The sequence below is a fragment of the Erithacus rubecula genome, assembly GCF_903797595.1.
Source record: "Erithacus rubecula genome assembly, chromosome: 3".
Lineage (NCBI taxonomy): Eukaryota > Metazoa > Chordata > Aves > Passeriformes > Muscicapidae > Erithacus > Erithacus rubecula.
This window is the reverse complement of record NC_136689.1, coordinates 48,077,997-48,098,911: the sequence shown is the minus strand read 5'-3', so window position 1 is coordinate 48,098,911 and position 20,915 is coordinate 48,077,997. Positions and strand designations below refer to the sequence as shown.

General features: G+C 40.6%; 1 long non-coding RNA gene across 1 annotated transcript in view; it reads left to right on the top strand.

Moving 5' to 3' along the window:
• The first annotated feature begins 508 nt into the window (after positions 1 to 508).
• LOC306799339 overlaps positions 509 to 20,915 on the top strand; it is a 60,594-nt gene continuing 40,187 nt past the window's right edge. Inside the window, exon 1 of the long non-coding RNA XR_013773582.1 lies at positions 509 to 633. This is a non-coding gene — a long non-coding RNA (uncharacterized lncRNA). The remainder of the gene's footprint in view (positions 634 to 20,915) is intronic.

Genomic DNA, 20,915 nt, shown 5'->3' with positions numbered 1-20,915 from the left:
TAAGCATTCTGTATGTCGCTAATACCTGGGATTAACAGTTTCCTTCGTCTGCAGCCTGACCAGGCATAACAACAGCTCCTGGATGTCAGAAGCTTTTGCTTAGGGAATACACTTTGTGCTGTTCTGAGTCAACCTTCTCTTATTGTTGAGGTTTCCAACAAGAAAAAAATTATTTGCATGCTTTTCTGACTTCCCAGTGGAGAAGTTGGTAAATTCTAATGTTTCTTCAGGCCTTGAACTTTGAAAAGGTCCTTTTCCTTGTGGTTATTTTTACATACGCAGTTAAAAAAGACCAGGGGAATAAACTCCGTTAACGGACAGTGTGTTGTGCCTTGTTCCCTTTTTTATCTCTCTGTGGAATTTTCCCCATTGTGATGCTAAGAAAAGTTGTTGGGCTACACCCTGTGATGGCTAGTGACAAAAGTGGGGGGTGTTCGGGGGTAGCTGCGCGCGGCTCGCTCTTGCTCTCTCGCTCGCCAGCGGGTGGGAGGAAGAGGTCCGGGGCTGCTCGCTTCCACCCCGCGCCATCCCAGCGCCGGGAGCCAGGCTCTCTGCTGTGGGTCACGGCACTGCTGCCTTCCCCGCTCCAGCCTGACACCTCCGAGCACGCAGCCGGGCTCTGCGACTCACACGGTGAGCGGGGAGCCTTCCTCCACCCTTCTCCCGCCTGGGATGCTGCTGGCATCATCCCCGCCCTCCGCAGCTGCCCTGCCCTGCTTCGCACCGCGGCTGCCGAGCGCAGGCAGAGTGTCTGACCAAAAGGGACTGGAACTGCGTCACTGGTCTGTTTGGTTGCTAATTTCCATAGCTATTGTTGTTTTTGTTTGTCTGGTTAGATATATTAGTAAAGAGCTGTTATTCCTACCCCCTTATCTCTGCCTGAGAGGAAGGGGGGGTCTTCATTCTCCATCTCGGGGAGGAGCTCCTGCCTTTCTTGGCAAATACCTGTCCCTCAAACCAGGACACAATGGCAGTATGTTAGCGCTCGGTTCATTGAATTAACTTCTGGGTTGTTTTACTAATTTAGCACTAGTTTCCAGTGTTTTGTCGGTGGGAAACAAAACAATTGTGATATTTTTGTTTTGAACAGTTTGTGATATAGTACAGTTTAGAAATTTTATGAGGATTCTTCCATAGTGGTATGTGAAGGTGGCTACACTTTTGAGTGAGCATGGCCACACTGGGTCTTAGAGCCCTATAATGAGTGATACTAATTAATGGAAAAGAGGCCCTCCTAGCCACACCATGGCCCTAAGAATTAACTTTACTTTTAACATGTTGCAGCAAAACAATTAAAGACCACACGTTGCCGCATTTTTCCTGAATGTATTGAGTAGGGTAAAAGCAGAGGGAAGGAAATTGGTTAGTTCCCCAGAGTGGCAGAGCTAGTGGAATGCTGATCTGTATTTTTGTTTATCATTGAAGGGGACAGGTGCTTGATGATGCAGAAATTGCACTTGGAAGAATGTCTGAGAAGTATTACAGGGATACAGAAAAGTAATACAAGGATATATATATATTTTTTTTTTCTTTTTCCTCTTTTCTTTTTTCCTCTGTAGAATAATGCTTTAGCTATTCCCATCCCTCTTTGGCCTCCTTTTGCTAGTACTTGCTTTGAAAGGTACAGTCTGGCTTTGCTTTGTTCACATATGCACATTATTTCTAGCTCAAAAATTCTGCAGTGAGTAAAAGCAGTTACAGGCTAGGATTCATCTGCCTACAGCTGATTTTCCTTTATAGTCAGTGGAGATCAAATCAGGACAGTCAACAGATCCTGGAGTGTAATTCCTGCTTTCCTAAAGCAGCACTTAGATAAACCATGCCTGAGAGGCTTATTGCTTTCCACTGATTTTAGAGGGATAATAGATGACTGTTGTAGTCATCAGACTTGTAGACACTGAAGTTTGGTGGTGTGCATCCCACCTGTTGTGTCAGTGGAGAGTGGTTCCTGCAGCCTCTTACGAGGCTCAAGTTCTGCCCTTCCAAAGGGCCAGGCTCTTCTGCAAGCCCAGATGTTACAGTTAATTGTTTTGAGTGTGGAGTCCCCATGTGTTTTAAAATGCTGTACTTGTACTAAAAGTGACATGTGAAAAATCAAAACTTCTGCATTTACATAACCTGTAGGAAGGGGGTGAGGAGGTACTGTCCCAGTTTTTGGTCAAATGGGCCTTTTGCTGTAAACTTAGAGCAGATTGCTGCTGTTTGGAGCAGGGGTAGGGTTATGTGATCTCTGAAGGCCTTTTCCAGTCTAGTTTATTCTGTGATTAATCTGCAAAAAAAGTCCTTTTACTCCCTGATTATTTAGCGTCAGATTTGGAACTGGTCTCTATTTAGACTACTATTCATATCATTGAACATCTCACAGCCTCAAGTGTCAACCCTATCATGTTTTCTGACCTATTGCTGAGGCCAAATGAGGCTCTCTGATTAGTTTTTCTTCCAGAGATAAGGTTGCATCTTTATAGATACCCAGCGTATTGCTTTGTAGTATTAAATTAATATTTTTCCCTCCTGTACAAAGACTAGATACATAAATTTGAGTGGAAGATGATATTTTTCCTGTTCTGCTAGGAACCTATTATAAGACTTGGCATGAGTATCCTGGGAGCCTGAGCAAAAGATAGTGAACATATGGGAAAACCCAGGAGCAAGCATATAGTTTTAGGTTCTTAAACCTAGCTCTTGGTTTGTCACACTAATGTAGAAGACATTAAATGAGCGGAGGTTCTTAAACCCTATGGTTTACTGAGTCCTATCAGGGATCACATTAAGATGTAATTAAACCAAATCCAGATATTTTAATTTCTAGCTGGAGATTTATGCAACATAAATTGAATCTTTTTCCAGTTCTGAACTTTATGGAAAATGGGCTTGTTAATGTGTTTATTTCTTTTTAATATTAACCGAATAAGCATTTTTAGGCCCACTTGACTCTAGTAAAACAGTAAGTATCAATTTCAAAGTCATAATTCAAATCAAGTTTGTATCTGCAAACATAGAGGCTTGCTCATTTTTACTAAAACCTCAGTCCTCCAAAACTGTGCAAAGTCTGCAAACAGATGTCATCTGAGGCTCCAGCTATGTATTGTTCTTGACAGTCCATTGCTGGTGTAAAACTCTCCATTATAGTGTGGAGGTAGGTAGCAATAATCTAAACTGTTAATTTCCCTTATTAGGAATATCAGATTATCTCATTAACATTAATTGTTTCCATCTAAAATGTTCCAATTATATTGTAACATGAACTAAATGATTTTAATCCCTTAATTTTGAGAACACTCAATATCCTATAAAAAAAGAGAAGGATCCAAACTGGTTTGCCCCAAACGAAAGAGCACGTTTCTGTATGAAACACAATTTGAGTGAGCAAGGGATTTTTCCTCCTGGTGATACCATCACTATTCAGGCAGAATATCTGAAAATCAAGGGATAGCTACCTGCAGGCTGACTGGTGCACACTGTGTTTGACTGATCAAGGATGATCAGGCACTGTGGTAGGGTGTGGCTGGGGACAGAGAGACATGGATTAAACCCCCAAGGTCAGGACAGAGACTTCAACCTGACTCTATCACCTCTAGGAGTTTTCCTTGACTATTGGAGAAAATGGAATGGTACAACAAAAAATGTTCAGGTTTTGAATTTAGAAACAATTCTGGGATGACCAAAGCTGCCTTTTTAGGAAAAATTATTACTGACTCTAATTTTTTTTTTTTTGTCTGCTGCACTTCTGAGAACATGAAAAGAAGGAAACATAGGACAAGGAAGAGGATGAGGAATGTTTTGGGGGAAAAAAGACATTTCTCAAGTATCTAACAGTTAGATAAACAAGATACCTGAGACAAGTGGGGTAGAGGAAGACTTATAAGAAATCTGCTTTCCTCCAGAAAGTATTCATATTTGAGGGTACTAGAGGTGCTTTAAGATTGTAGATAGGTAGTAAAAAAAGTTGATTCAAGGTCTCAATTCTTCAACACTTTGCAGAAGGATGAGGACATGAAATTTTGTTTTTACCATTCTATGTAAAAAGTCTTCTTGGGCAGTGTAGGGGTTGGCCACTGAAGTGAGCGACTCTCAAATTAGGGAAAAGGTCAATGTAGGATAGTCTTCTCCCTCTGTCAGTGATTAGAAAAAAATCTAGAGAAGTGGAAAGCATTTGGTAATGTGTGACAGTAGCTTCGATATGCAGAACAGCCTGGAGAAACTGGCTCAGCAGCAGATCTGTATGTGGGAGCCAGCCAATAGTCCCACATTAATTAATGAGGTGAGGAAGAAAATAGAAATACTTGTTCTCCAAGTTCAGTCTCTGTGGAAGATTTATCTGGAAAAGCTTCTAAGTAAATTTAATGGAAACTTACACACTTCTGAAAATAACTTGTATGTACATTTCTGAGCTATTCAAACGGAGGTCCCAAAATTTCAGGTTTTATTTATTTCTCAAGAGGTGAAATTCCAAGGAGTTGAAGGCATTATTTGAGCCAGTTATTCTGTCCTCACTTGGAGCTGCTCCCTGCAGGAGTATATACTGAGGAAAAATGATGAAAGAATAGGGATGAAGGAAAAATATTTACCCCCAGAAGAGCAGTTCTGGTTGTTTGTCTTGAAAAAGGTACATGTTAGCACAGGCCAGTGCATGAATTTATTCCATATCCAAAATATTTCCTTAATGTTGGCAACATGACAATGACCTAAAAAAAATAGGGAGGGGGAAATGAGTGGTGATAGAAGATGAGACTAAGAAGCAGTAGCAGCATGTAAAATATATCCAACTGAACAGGATAAAATGAAAAATGCATGTCCTGTGGGTAAGGGGAACTATTTTGGATGAGGTAAAAAATGAGGGGGAGCAGTTAATGAATGCATGCTAGAGAAGTTTGGGTTTGAAAGGCACTTGGGTGATTTTCTCTACAATGAAATGAGGCAGCAGTCAGTCATGACTCTGTTGTTAAGGCTGAGTTTTGAACTAGTGCTTGTTGCATATAAAAGATGCAGGAGATCCTCCCCAAAATGCTGGCTGAGTGTAGAACTGGGTTTCCATGGAGTGCAGGAATAAATCAAGTGTCTTGTGAGCTAAAGTGAATGAAAAGTGGGTCATTATGGATAGTCAGTGTCCCATGGCAGCCAATGGCTTTACCTCAAGTGATCCCAGCAGTGCTGTGCCCTCTCTGCAGGCTCTCATCTACATGGCTGGGTGATGCTGGCAAAATAGATGCAATGCACAAGCAAGAGATCCACACTCTATTGTATATTAATGAGAGCTTGATGTGCTTTGCTCCTATTATCTTTAAACACAGAGTTTGCAAGTCATTGCTGTGGCAGGGGGAGGAGGAGCCCCCTTCTGCATCTGCTGGGCTTGGGTGAGTTGGTTTGGGTGCTGCTGGGGCTGCTGCTTTCTGTTCCATGTCCAGCTGTGGCTGGAATTTGGCTAACTGTGATGAGCATGGCCCTGGCTTGGAAAGGCATAATCTTCTGCTCTTCTGGTGAGGTAAGAAAAGCATGTACAAGAAAGATTTATTTTATAAAAGCAGTAAACTAGCAGTTAATATTGGTCCTGAATGCCAATAAATGCCTTTAGGAGACTGTAACATCTAGAGCAAAGCACTCAAAATGCAGAAAATCCAGATGCAGTCAAATGTGAAACAAATCTAAATAATCAAAAATCCTGGAAATGGACAGCTGGGGAATATCTGAAGCTTTAGTTTTGACTAGTTGCATAAGGAATTAAAAATAAAAGAAAAAAAAATAAAAGAAAAGGCAGCACTTCTCATCTCACATAAAGCCCTCCACAACAAACAGCCCCTTCAGGTGTCAGGTGTTTTGAAAATTAGTGGGACTTTAAATATACAGCATTCTGAATAGTATCGTTACACTTTTCAAAGAAGAAATTGTATTGCGTGACTTAATAAAAAGTTTCCATCCACCGTATTTTGCTTGAATTGGAATTGAAATTGGAATTTCCTTAGCTTTATGATTCTTGTTTGAGGGATTATTATAATATTGCTGTAGTGTTTTTGCCTTCACTGTACTGTTGTAATTCCATATTAATACAGGTTTTATCTAAAATACAGAATGAAAGAGAGCTAGTGCTGGAGTTTGAATGCACTTGGAATTATGTGCATATTTAAGGAAGCCTCCTCTTTGATAAATTTGTTTGAATAGTGGAGAGAAGGTACCCCTGTATTTTCTGGAAATTGATACAGAAAGTGCCTGAAAAACTGGAAATATTTTTTGACTGGAGATTGTTGCCTCTCCCTCTCACACACCGTGCTGAACTCAAGTGGGAGCTCTGGGGACTGGAACTGATTTTATGGAGTAAACAGGTTCCCCTTTATTAGAGCTTGTTTTCTTGGCTTTGCAGAACTGTACTTAGTGCCCTGCTGTTGGTGTAGTTTCAAAACCTATCACTTGGACATTTTAAAATCTTTGACAGACCAATTATAATTAACATGATGGGCCTAAATCACACAAGAATCCTCAGCTCTTCTCTTGAAGTATATGTTGTGTCAACATGAAAAAAGGGTAACTACAGTCTCTCACTTCATAAATTTTCAGGGTATTTAATCTTTCACCTTTTGATAATTATGGCTTCTGAGATATTTGTGTGTTTAGTTTTTCTGTTAGTTGTTTCTTTTTGGACCAGCAGGCCTCAGTGGCTGCAAATACTGTATTGAAATTTGAGTCATCTGTTCTCTCCTCTTTCTTTGTCTGAACTAGCATAGCTTAGGTCATTCAGGATGCATGGCACATATACTATTTGGGTAAGAATTTCCAAGTGGGGCAAAGATCCTCCTAAGTAGCATCTATCCTTTTCAAAAAGAGCTGCCTCCAGACCCCATGAACCCTGGAACAACAGCCAGTTATGCTGTGCGGTGATCTGAAAGGAAGGTGGAAAATGAGGCTGGTCAGAAAAATAAGCCTATAAAGCATTTTAGATATGCAATTTTCCTGCTGGTTCTGCATATATTCAGAGTCTGTGTCTGGTGAAACCTCTGTCCTCTTCGCCAAAGGTTTTTCTGCTTTGCTTTTTGCTTTGAAGCTCTAGAAGAACACTGCTGTGGTACCAGATCTATTCTGGGGGTCAAAAGACTGGTCTCGTTTGACAGCAAACTCCATGGTCACCTAGGTGTCACTGATGCCTGGCCCCAGATACAACCTGGTATGCTTTTTCCCAGATAAAAGATATGACAGTTTTGACAAAGGCCATGAAATGGGAATTACCAAATCAAAATGTGTGTTCTCTGAAGAAAGGAGAAGTTTCCTTCTGAGACTGGGGGAAGAACAGAAATAAATGAATCTTTCTTCTAAAGGGGAGGTGGAGAGAAACTATAGGCTTGGCTGAGTGATGAAATTAGCATGAAATAAACTAGAGAATTAATTGTATAGAACAATTGTACAGATAGACCCTGAATATTTTTATAAACACAGTTTCTTGTGTTACGTTAATGCCATTGATAAGACTTCCAATTCTCCCTTACCTCTCCAGACATCTGCTGGATGGTTATAATAAATTTTCCACAGACTGGGAGATCTAAGTGTTTAGTTTAGTTGATTATTTTACAGCCATGCACTGGCACCTTGGTGGACTATTGAAGTGGTTCAGTTTTTTTTCTTTGCTACCTATTTTTCTGTCACTATGTCAATCAGACAATTTATGAACCAGCATTAAATGTATGAGATTGTTTTTATGAGCAGTCAGACCTTTGGAATCAGCATAAGTGGAAAGAGTGTTTTCCTGTTGTCCTCAGGATGCAGTAACATGACAGGACCTATAAAAAGGCAACACATAAATCATGACCAGAAGGTGAATTTCACTGTAAAGGGTCATTATAGTCTCATTAGGTTTGAACAACTTGATGTTTTCTTACAGTGGAGACCTTGGAAAAGAATTAAATGTTAAGGATTTGATTTGCTTGATGTGAAAAGAGGATGACTTAGCAGAAGCTGTTCATGGCTTTTTAATATTTCCAGCTTTGCCAGGAGAGATAAAAAAATCCAGTAGCTATTTCTAAACTATTTCTAGTGGTGACCAATGCAGTCCACACTCCTCTAAGGACACAAGGGCTCTCTCACAGTAAAGAGTGCTAAGTTTGCATGCTTTAATTTAAAATCCTGATCAAATAGAGTTTAACTGAGACCTTAACTCTCTTGACATTAGACACAATTATTAGGCAAAGCAAGTACAATCTTTTATTAAACTAACTAGTAGGATGAGATGGAGAAAATAGGCAAGCTTCTGGGCATACAAGGAATTGTCTGCTTTTCCCATTTCTCTTAGCCTCTCAGTCTTAAGAAAAAAAAAAAAAAAAAAAAGAACACCAAAAAAGAGTATTTCCTCTTTTCATTCAAACTTTGTATTTTTATGTCCTCAGATCACCATAACTCTATCAGGCCTGAAGCATCCATTATTATTAACTATAACTTGTACTGAGGTTGATCTATACAAACATACTGTAAGGGACAGGTCCTGTTGGGAGATGCTGCAGCTTCACTGGAAACCAGACTACATTGTGAAGTCTCAAAGGCACAAGAGTAGGGAGCACCTACTGGAAAGATTATCAAAGAGTGCTTTTTGGCTCAGATCTCCATACAGCTTTTTTCAAGGTGCAAGCATGTGCTGGAGCACTCTTTGGAAGCTGCCAGTAACCTCTTTTTCTCCTTGTTGGAAGCTATTGGTGGGCTTGACAGTGCAAGAGGCAGTTTGGAAGGATGAGTCAAGAGATATGGCTGCAACTGATAAAACTTAAGATGTTACATATTAACATGCAGGAGGTGTGGGCTTTCAATGCTAAGCTAGCCTCCCTGTTCTCCCACAGGCCTCTGGAAAATAAAAGGTTTGTGAAAGCAGTGAGAGTTCAGACCTAGGACATGAGTTAGACTCTTGAAGCAGAGAACACAAAAAAAAAAAAATGGCCTGAGTTGAGCCTTTTGACAACCAGATCTGAGAGGCTGGTGAGGTGCTCAACCTTCCCTCTCCTGCTCACACAGTAAAACAGGGCTGAAGTCTGCTTGGCGTTTCCAGATGAAATTTTCCACTTTAGCAGAAATTTAACTGATGCAAGTCATGTAAAAAAGGTATCTGCATGTCCCAGTCTGGGTTTCCTCCTCTGCCCTGAGATCACCCCAGAGGGACACGAAGGGTGGTTCAAACCCTGGTTTTCTCCTGAAGCAGCCAAAGAGAGATTGCCGGAGACGGTTTTCTCTTTTTCCAAGGACTGTTTATTATCTCTTATCTCTGGGACCTTTTGCCTGGCCAGCAGCGGTCTGCTCAGCCTGGCATCCATGGTGGAATCTGCCTGGTGAAGGCAGGGCTTATCTTATATAGTTAGTACTACGTATTACATGTTTACAAAATTTTACCAATACAATACAATTTTATTAAATGGGCCAGCCCTGACCCCATCCAATCCAAGAGTGCCAACGTGTCACCCAACATGGATGACATGGAGAAGAAGGAGGAAAAGGTGTCCATCCCCCAAATTCTCCATCTTGGCCACGTGTCCCTTATCATAAACATTCAAGAAAACCTATTTATCTACGTTCTAACATTCTAATTTACACTCTACTCATCATTATTTTCTGTGTCTCCTCTCAATGTGGGCAGATTCTCCCAAGGAGCCAAATCCAGCCCCTGCAGCTCCTGGGCAGCACTCAGGGGTCTCTGAGGGGTCTGCCAGGGGGGGTTTTGCACCCCCAAAGGAGCCAGGGAAAAACCCTGGACTCCCACATCTGCATCCTGCTCTGAGTCCCTGATGCACCCTGGGTGTGAACAGCAGCTGTGGCTGCTGTGTCCTGTTCTCCAGCTGTCCCTAGTCTTGTGATGCTGTATCTGTTAGAGAATGATGCAGAGATCCCTGAGCAGCTGGAAAGCTGTAACAAGAAGACCTTGCTGCAAAAATTACTCTCGTTTGCAAGAATAATTAATTCACCTGCATTGTTGTGAGTTCATACTTTTTAGGTTGAAGTGGATACATGGCTAATGAATTTCGATGAATATATACATCAGATCTGATGGAATGGTAGTCTAATATGTAGTAATTAGCAGGAGAGTCAGGAAAGGCAACCAAGCCTCTCAAAAGGAAAATTTGTACCCTCTCTACTGCCCTATACTTGTCAGTATCACCACCTCATGAAGTCTTGTCAGGCTCTCTCCAAGGGTGCAGTTTGTAGTGCCCATCCCTCCAGCTAGGCCTGAATCAGAGCAGACTGATTTATATTGGGTTTCAAAACATGTGTAACCCATTTCTGTGAATTATTTGTATTCCTGAGAAGAGTTTTATCATGGGAGGGTTTCCTAGCAGGATAGGTGCATGCCTATGCAGCTTTCATTTTTCATGTTCTGATGTAACTGGGTCTATTCTGGAAATGAATAATTGCTACCCCATCATTATTTTTGCTTTCTCATAGAATTACAAGTTTAGCTGCTGGCTGTGACACTCTAAACTGAATCTGATAAAGCTGGAACAAGGTGCTGCCTTGGACTATAGGTCAAATCTTGACTTAGGTTGCTTTGCTTGATTCCTGAAATTACATGCAATGTCTCCAGCACCAGAGCTGCTTAACTTCAAAGGATAGCGGGTAGTGACTCCATCCAAGTCAGGAAGAAGTCCTCTAAACGATCACAAATTCAGACCCCATGGTCCCAGTAATGCTGTGCTGTTCTGGCAAATCATCCTTAGCACTGGCAAGTCTTGTTCCAAGGGATTTTCAGTTATTGCCCCTGGACCATTGGCTTTCTGGAGCTTGTGTTCACAAGGGGTACACTCACCAGGTCCAGACATTTCCAAGCTGTTGTGCTCCCTGTCTGTGAATGATCTGATGCATATCTGCTGGAAAAAATATATATGTTTTCCAGTAATAATTACTGAAAATTTTTCTATAAAAGTATTCCTAGTGGAGTCCATAATAGCAACTGGGGATCTTTTCTCCACCTTCTCAACCTTAAACTCCAAACTGTACACTTCCATCTAAGACATGGATTGATTTTTTGGGAAGGCTCTTTTGATAATCAAATGTTCATTTTCTATTTTCTTTTTTTAAGATTTGGAATGTTGTCTGATCAACAACTGTGATCATTCATACAAGCACAAAAAAGAAAAATAAGGAGTAAGAAAGGAGACATAGCCAAGATCCAAGAAATCCATCAAGTACCAATGTTGTATTGCAGTATGAATCACAACTCTGACCAGTTTAGTTTTGGTTTTCTGAGCTTACCTATGTTACTCAAGGAGCTCTAAAACACAAGGCTGAACTAGACAGAGATTAATCAACTAAGTGTAGGTTTTTTTAAAATGTAAAGCCTATCCTACTTTTCAGCATAATATCCAATTTTTCATCTTTGAAATGTTTTCAAACCATTTGTTTGTAGTCCCAAATAGACAGGCATTATGGGAGTCAGAGCAGAGAAGGAGAGGCTGAGAGACTTGTTTCAGGCCCCAGAGAGAGCCAGTAGCAGAGATAAAACCTGTTTGGCCATTCCTTGCAAACAGTTTGAAGGCTTGTACCGTACATTTGATTCCCAGTTACCTCAGTGTTATGGCCTCCCAAGAAAAGCCAACATTTTCTTTTTTTTTTTTTTAAACAGAGCAATGACCATATTTTGTTGCTCCAGCTCTACTGTGCCAACATTAATGCAGGTTGCAGCTCTGCAGGGGGAGAATGTGAGGTGTTTGTCAGGCAATGGCGCAGTGTTTCTAATATTGATGTCTCCACACAAATGATAATTCAACAACTCCATGTTTGCATTATCTAATGGTGACAAAACTTTCAGAATCCATGGTATGAGGATAATTAGGAGTCTTGCTAATAATTCTGTGCACTTTTCATTTTTTCCCTTCTCAATGAAATGAGATTCACATGGATTAATTACTACCTGCTATAAATAAACCCTGCGAATGGCAATCTACATCGCAGAGGCAGAGGGTAGCTGTCTTTTAATATATCACAGCTTTCCATGCACCTGTTTGCCTGCTGTTGCCATGGGAACTGCACTTTATAAGAGAAACACTGCATAATTAGCGCGGATTGAGGTCTATATCAATCAGAATAATTTGGAGGAGCAAGAAGAGCCCGAAGGAGAAGGCAAAGCTACTTGTCTCTGTAGGGAAGGTATCAGACCTCTGCTGCAGGGTAAATAGAGAGGCAGTTACTGGAAGAATTCAGCAGAATTGGCAAATTTAGTGGAAAAAATTATGTGAAAGACAGAAAACTTAGTTCCCTTGGTTTTCATTAGGAAACACTAGTAGGATAGGCTTTGAAAAATTAATAAAGATAAAAAAGAAGAGAGATGTTTGTATAATTAACTTGAAGGTTTTGTCACAAAGAAACTTCATAGGCTGCACTAATGCCATCAGTCTGTAATGATGCACAGCACTGCTGGCAATGCACAGCTTTACCTTTTGGACCTCCTTCTGACTATATAGATAACAAAAATGAATTGTATGAAATAGATGACAGAAGGATAATAACATACATTTCCACACATTGGTTTCATAATAAGCCCTTGTACCTAGGGTTCATTGCTTTCTGCCTAAAGCTGCAAGACACATGGCAAACCTGCAGATGCAGTTATCCAGTCAGTGCCTCATCCTAATCACAGTGCATCAGATTAAGGATAGAACAGCAGCTTTAACTTTTTCTTCCTTCTTGTCAGCTGGTGTCAGAAATATCACTTTAAAGAAAAAGGCTTAATGGTGTTGCAAAATACCTGACAGGGAAAAGTTGCTATTAAAAAAAGTTGGAAGAACTTTGTGTATGTGTGTGTACATGCACAAGTAAGTGACTGAGTAAATCTTCTGCTAATGTTGGCTTGGCTGTGAATCTCAGCTGGATGTAATACAATATTACTGGAGTGACTACAGTATGGGAGCTGTCCTAGACTGTAGCTGTATGTGAAGTAATACCTTTGTATTCTTTAGGGGTCTACTTTGAATACAGGTGTCAGCATAACATTGTATTTCTGTGTTGGTAATCAACATTGATGATATGAGCCATCAAAACAGCTCAGAAGGAAAAGGTAAGGGAAACTGGAAAGTCTCTTCTCTTTGACATTAATAATGTCAGGGAACAGTTTCTAACAATGGATAGTAGAGAGTGAAAGAGTAATGTGATGGGGTGTAGTATGTATTTGCTTGAAGGTGCAATTACTGAAATAATCTACATTTGAAAAATTTGTAGACAATAGACAAGTTATAGGTCTTGGATGATACTGCAATGCCATATGCTACTTTGTTTAACTTATGTAAGAAGATCATGATAATCTTCTGTAGGGAGCAGATTGTGAGAGGAAAAAAGAGGAATTAAAATCACAAATTGCTTTAGCTAATTTCCATGGTATTTTAGTCTGTGTTCTGGAATCCTCTCTTATCCCCAGCATTTTATTGATTTAAAAGCTTGTTGTAATATGGAGTGCTACACAAGAGTATGAACTGAAAAAAACCCTCCTCTACTACATGTAAACAACACGTGGGTGAGAAGAGAGGTAGTCCTTTACCTTTGCTGACCCTTGCTGCTGGATGGAGAGGCTTTCACCTGTGCTGTAACTATTACCAGGTGGTGGGGCATTTCATGGGGACAAACACAGATTGGGGTGCAACTATCACAGAATGCTGAAAACATGTATCTTGTAGCTGCTTCTGTGGAAGGACAGGACAGAGACTTGAATCCTGGCCCTCTTGACTGAGGGACTGTCCTCTCCAGTTTCAGAGCTGTGTTGCACTTCCTACTCTTCTTCCTCCTGCTCAAACCCCTTCCTGCATGGCATTGCAGCTCTGTGAGTCAAACCAGTGCATGCCTTCCCTCAAAAAGTGTGGCTGGAGTGCTCAATTTGGACAAACAGTTTTGAATGCCTTCTTTCTAAAGAGGAACCCAAGAAAGAAGAGCCATGAGTGCAGACTCTTATAGCTGCTCTTGCTCCAGCCTGGTTTCCATCAGGCCAGAACTGGATGCCACTGGTGTCCTGGACAGGCTTGGAAGAACATGTTAAGGCATGTGACAGCTTTCACTTAAAAAGGAAAGTGCTGAAGGAGTTTAACTGCTTACAGAGAAAGATTGAAATTGAATGAAATCTCTTGGGTTATAACTTTGAAAGGAGGCATCTACATTCAAGAGAAAAATCCTGCTTTTTAGGAGCAAATCTAGCTTTAAGTCACTATTTCAAGGTAAATCTTATAGCTCTGAGAGTAATGATCCAACCTGTTTCCATAAATTCAATTCATTGAAATAATATTTCCCAAGGTGCCAGATCTCATAAAATACCCATTTGAAATTGTTAGATAAGTTTGGGGGGGCGGGGGGTATTGTTTTTCAAGAGAAAAAATGTTGCCTCAAGACTAGGAATGTGTTTGGTACAATTCAGTCAATTTTAGAGGTGTTCTCATTGGAGTTATTCCTCATTTTACTTTATATAAAGGAGAGGAGAACTGACTCCTTAGCTCTAGTGCTGCAAACCCATTTATATCTGTACAGTTAAAATTTAGAGAGAAAGAGAAAAACTTAGAAATGCTTAAATAATGGGGGAACAAGTTTGGAAGGTTATCTCTGTACCTCATTAAGATGGAAGAATAGATGAGCAGTTATAAAAAAATTCTTAGTCAATGTCAAATTATTCTGTGATCTAGTAAAATAGTAAGTTAGAATTTTCTGTATGTCTTCTACCATCTTTTTCTATTCTTTTTAAAATCAAAAGCTCTAAGTTTTGTCCTGTCTATTAAAAATATATTATCATCTATTTACATATGCATCATATACACATCTGAGAAGAAGATGAATAAAAAATCTCCTGGTATAAAGCCTTGAACAACTGCATGGGAACATTTTTTAAGTAGATGTTTTTAATGCAAAATATTTATATGTTAACTCTTAAATATGCTAGATATGTTTAATGTTTATAAAAGGAGCTGGATTGTGACAGCAGGGAGAAAACTGATGTAGGTTTGAATTATTTAATAAGGAAAAACAACATAGATTCCCTGGCTGTAGCAACACTGCTGGCACTTTAAAGGTAATTGTTGAGGTATCGTTTGCCTTGGAGATGAAATAAGAGTTTGATCCCCAGCCCCCATCTTGCACTCATATCTCAGTTTGGTGTTATTGGAAAGGGACTGCTATTATGAAAAAAAAAAAAAAAAAAAGGAGTGAAAGTCCTGATTCATTTCCTGTGTGCCTTCCGAAGCCTCATTTACTAAGACAAACTTCAATCACTGTCAATACCTGTCCTTTTGAGGTGAAATGAAAGCCTTGTACATGCATTTTCCCTTTGCCAAGCTAGCCAATGTATTTGCCATAACAATATGATAATATTCTAGGTTTAATTTCAATGTGTCATGCTGAAAATAAAGACTGTAAGAAAATTGCTCTACCTGGGAAGTTAATGATATCATTGAAAGGTGCTAGAGCCTTCCAAGGTAGGAAAATGGAACCAAAGATATCCTGAAATATCTTCCAGTCTGTGATAACAGCATCAATGGGTTGGTACTTTTTGTAATTTCAGGTAATTCAGAAAGCGTTTCCTCTCACTGAACAATGCTTAATGAACAGCCAGTGATGAGACAGGCAGTTACAGAAAAGATTTTTAATGGATTGTGGATTAACATAATGTATTTGAGGTTCTGATTTTGCTCAGAGACTACTTGGTCCCATTGGACCTAAGAGAATAAGTTTGTTTTGCAAGTATAGTTTATTGCATTGTTGCTGGTGATTTTTGTTTGAATTTCCACACCTGAGACCTGCTTAAATCTGAGGAAAACACTGAAGAACAGCTGTTGTCAGTGTACTTTTATTTCTTTTGCCCCCACTTCCTTTACTTGCCTAATTTATCTCCAGTTTTATTGTTCTTGTGAGTTGTTTTAAGTCCCCATTCAGTGTTGGAGAGATGGAATAGGAATGGAAAAACTTTGAGAAGGAATCAGGTCTGTAACCTTCACCTCTTTGGCAAAGCATGTGGCATTAACCCTAGGTCTTCATTGCCTCTATTTTAGTAGTATGCTGGGTTGCTGCACTGACTTTTCAGTGTAAACTTGGCATAATAGGCTTTTAGGGAGCCTAATGTCTAACTCGGATATATATTATATAGCCACACAAGGCATATTTTGGAGTTCACATTTTGGTGGAAGAAAGAAGTGAGAGAAGAGGCAAATCTCAAAACAGTAGTACTGCTAATCCCACTCAGTGGGTACATTTGCTTCTGCTGGCATATAGGGTTTGGAGGTGCTTTGGAGAGCAAGGGGATGCAAAATTTTCCTGGGTGAGACTGGTATGGAAATGTCACATATCCTTACAAGGCTTCCTTGAGCCATTTGGAGACGCTTCTGTTGGGCTTGCCTCTGAGCACACATTGATGGACAGCAATGCAGTAAAAGGAAAAGATATAATTAATGGTGGTGCAAGAAAAACCTATCATTCAGTACTTTCCCTTTGAAACTCACGGAGTCTTTAGAGGTCTGTGGGCAGCAGGGACTGCTTATCTTGCTTAACTATGTCTGCTGCCACTGACACAGCAGCACTTTGGTTTTATAGTTACGGTGGCAGATTCTCCGTTTTTATCCCCATTTGGCTACCCATGGAAGTTATTTACAACCTCAGCAGAAAGATCAAACAACACTGTGATAACTGGCCCCTATTGACACTGTCAGGTTTCCAGGTCTGTAAGACAAATGTTGCTTCTGGCTCGCAGCACCCTGTGTGCTGTGCATTTTGATGCAGATTTTTATTGCCTGGCAGGTGGCTTGGGAGTCACGGATGAAAAAAGAGCTGAGATCAATAAAAGAGAATGATCAAGTTGTGTCAGAGAGGGGCCAGCAGGCAGCAGTCGTGGAAGTTGCCCCTTGACATGGCTCTCAGGGGGGTGGGGAGTGTGGGGGAGTGCCTTGATTTCCAAGATGTATCATGCTGTGCTAAGAGAGCCTAATTATATCTGTCACCATGGCCTACAAAAATAATGAAGGGCAAAAACAATGAACAGGGATAGTGAATAACTGCATTTTGTTCTGGTTGATGTTGCTGCCATCTCTCTGCCTCTCACTGGGCAATGTTGGCATGAGTGCCCTAAAGTACAGGCTTTATGAGTGCCATAGAGTTGGGAGAATCCCTGAGAGACACTCTAGTACCACTTAAGTATTTTATTCCTGAGATGGTGTCATCCTCCCTACTTTTAAAAACCTCTGCTGTCAATTTCCTTTAATTCATTAACTTCTCTCTGACAACTGGTGCTGCCTCTGTTTTATCTGTAGATATTTCAACATAGGGTTAACTTTCACAGCACAAAAAGGCAAATGACTAAAACTTCTGGCAAAGGATATGGGCTCTTATTGTGACTTAAACCTGCTTTGCTTACTCCAGGATAAGAGAAGTCCTGCTTTCAGCAGTCAGAGCTGCAATATTGTTGTTTGATTTCAATAATTTGCTAAAACTCTTACTCTTTTTGCTCTGGTTGCACTAGTCAGGCTATGACATGTCCCAGTCTGGGGTTTCTCCTTTGCCCCGAGATCACCCCAGAGGGACACGAAGGGTGGTTCAAAACCTGGTTTTCCCCGAAGCCGCCGAAGAGAGACTGCCGGAGACGGTTTTCTCTTTTTCCAAGGACAGTTTATTATTTCTTATCTCTGGGACACTTTGCCTGGCCAGCAGCGGTCTGCTCAGCCTGGCATCCATGGTGGAATCTCTCTGGTCAAGGCAGGGCTTATCTTATATAGTTAGTACTACGTATTACATGTTTACAAAATTTTACCAATACAATACAATTTTATTAAATGGTCCAGCCCTGACCCCAACCAATCCAAGAGGCCAACGTGTCACCCAACATGGATGACATGGAGAAGAAGGAGGAAAAGGTGTCCACCCCCCAAATTCTCCATCTTGGCCACGTGTCCCTTATCATAAACATTCAAGAAAACCTATTTATCTACGTTCTAACATTCTAATTTACACTCTACTCATCATTATTTTCTGTCTCTTCTCTCAATGTGGGCAGATTCTCCCAAGGAGCCAAATCCAGCCCCTGCAGCGTCTGCCAGGGAGGTTTTTGCACCCCCAAAGGAGCCAGGAAAAAACCCTGGACTCCCACATCTCCCCCCTCTGTTTGCAGCAAAAAGACCTCCTTCACGGTTTTGTCCAGAGCCCTTTTCACAGCTTTGTTCAAGGTGTGCCGAGTGCATGGGATGATGCATGGCAAAGCAATGAGAATAGTAACAAGCTCCACTAATATATAAAAACCTACTTTCAAAATTTCTTTTTACAAACGTAAAAGATCAAAAAGGTCAAACAGACCATCCAGGCACAATAACTGTGCTAGAACTCAGAAGGATGGTTTGTTTGAGACTACAATATAATTGCTATATACATTCTAATTCGGAGTAACATCCATTGTTTGGTTCTTTTTCACCCCTAAAACATCACATACAATTCCAAAATCCATTGTTGAACCAAAAATTTCTAATTCTTTTGGTTTGAAAACAGCCACAGGGAGAAATTGAACCCACACATGCCATCCATTCACAGGAGTTGTCACAACTCACATCACCCATGAAGGGATGCCCTCCGGAATGGACCATTCTTTCACTGTCAATCCCACCAGACATGTTGAAAATGGCTTTTTTGCCTGGAATGCCTTAAACAAATTGTTTCCAACCCCACTGTCCATGCTAAACTTTCCCAAACACTCTCCTTTGGCTGCATCACTGGTAAATCCTCTTTTTCACCTAATACAGGTGACGAAAAATAAGATACAACAGCATATAAACAATTATTTTTCACTGTCAGTCCTTAAGTCTTTTAAATCTTGTTTGAAGAGAAGTTCACATCCTTTTTCCTTGATGTCTGCCAACACTCCCCTTGGAATCTTGGCGGCTTGTTGTACTGGATCATTGTGAGGAGGGTCTCCTGCTAATTCTGCCATGGTGAGGTCAGCATGAGCACCACCTTGGTATTTCTTTCGCAGCTCCTTCAAAGCTCTTCTCCATCTGTGCTCCCATATAAGTCCTTGTGTGTCAGTAAGTATCAATGACACAAGAGATTTCATGTCACATGAAGTCAAGTCATATTCATTGAGAATACCTTTTAAAAACGGTTTAAAATATAAAGATCCCAGTCCATAATCTCTAATTGCCTTAATAAAATTTTTAACTAAATCATGATTTAATTTTTGCCATCTTTGGTTTTGTCCTTGTGGGTCATAATTCACTGGCATGGCTATTTCACCAGTCCCAATTGCAGGACATTTTCTGCTTCTTGTCAAGTCCATTCGAATATTTGTCCAATCAACTAAAGTATCTTGAGCTGCTGTTGCAGGTCTGTGTGTCTCTGTAGGAATTTGTCTGTTCAAAGGTATTACTTGTTGAGATTGAGGCCAAGCTGCTGCCTCATCCATTTTTTGATTCATTGGTATTGTAGAAATCTGTGGTCCTTGCCGCATTGTTCATTGAAAAGTCCTTGCCCATTATTGTCATCAACCTTGTTCTTCCCTTTATTATCACTTGTGCTGTCATTTCTAAGTCTGTAAGAATTGTCCTTGGAGATCTGTAAGATAGGAAAACCCATTCTATAATTAAAAGAGTGTCTTTTTTGTGTTCGTCCCAATGAAAAATCAAACCATATAGCTGTGTTTCTTCTCCCAACACTACTAAATGGAATGGTAAAGAGTCCACGTATCGGTGTGGAGTGGCGAGTGCCACAGTAAGTCCTACTAAAAATCCATTGTCAGGTACATGTTCCACTGTGAAAGGAGATCTCTTCCCCATACAGTGAATGGCTTTTACACGAGTAATAGCTGTCTTCTGTCCGGGTCCTGTGAATGTTATTCAATTTTCGCTTTGGAGGCATACAGAACTTCCTCCAATGCCTGCGATTTGATCCAAAGGTACAATCAAGTTCCATTCTTGAGGTCAGAAAATATATGAAATCACTGTCACGTCCGGTGTTCACCATCCCTGTGATGGTTGTTTTCCTGTTATGGTATATCAAGTCCCAAATAATAGTTGGCTGGTCACGGGTTATGTACTTCAACCATAACACGTGTACTTCGACATGGTCATTGTAGTGTGGATGCCCTTCGCCCATCACCAGCATTGCTTGATGCTCCAATGGATGCGATGGCAGAGCTATCCCTTTTGCCAGTTGAGTATTTTGTGGAATTGTCAATGGGGGTCGAAGAGTCCTTGCTAAAATTGTCATCTCCTCGAAGCAGTCTGCTGAAACAACAGTAGGATACATTGTCAGTCCAAAATTGCTGCACTGGTCTCTGCCTATTATCAAAAAATCTTGAGCTTTCAGTCCTGTACGTATAGATGCAGATTCTTCATTCAAAAAAACAAGTCACTTTTGAAGCTGACAGGATGTACTGCGTTCCTGGGCAGCAAATCCCTGTCACAGGGGATGTCCCCTAACACCCTGCTGAGGGAGTCAGATTGATGTTCCCCAACAACTGTATTGTCTGTGCCGGTGTTGTTGCTGTTCCTTGTTGCACTGCCATCATTTCTGTCGTAGCACAAGATGGTCCTGCACTTCATGTTTTTTGGCAGTGGCAATGGTTTTCTGTCCACATCCGTCAGAGAATAACATTCACTTGCCAGATGTCTTCCTCTGCGACATCTAGGGTAAAGTTCTGGTGGCTTGGAAGTCTTTGTGGATTGAGGACAATTTTTCCTAAAATGTCCAAAAATTCCACAGTCGTAGCATTGTCCTTTAGATGGATTCTTTTTCTTCTTAAAATTTGCAAAAATCTTTTCATGTTGTTCTTGAAGAACTTCCGTCATTTGCTCCTTGGCAACTGAAGCTATATGTTGTGGTATTTCAATCTTGCTGCAGGCTTCAACCATCTCTGTCCTCTCTCTGTGGAGACACAAACAGAACCCTTCCCCCAAATGCTTACTTTGAAAGCTTTTCAACTTTCTCTGTCTCTATATTTTTCATCAAAACTGGAAAATTTT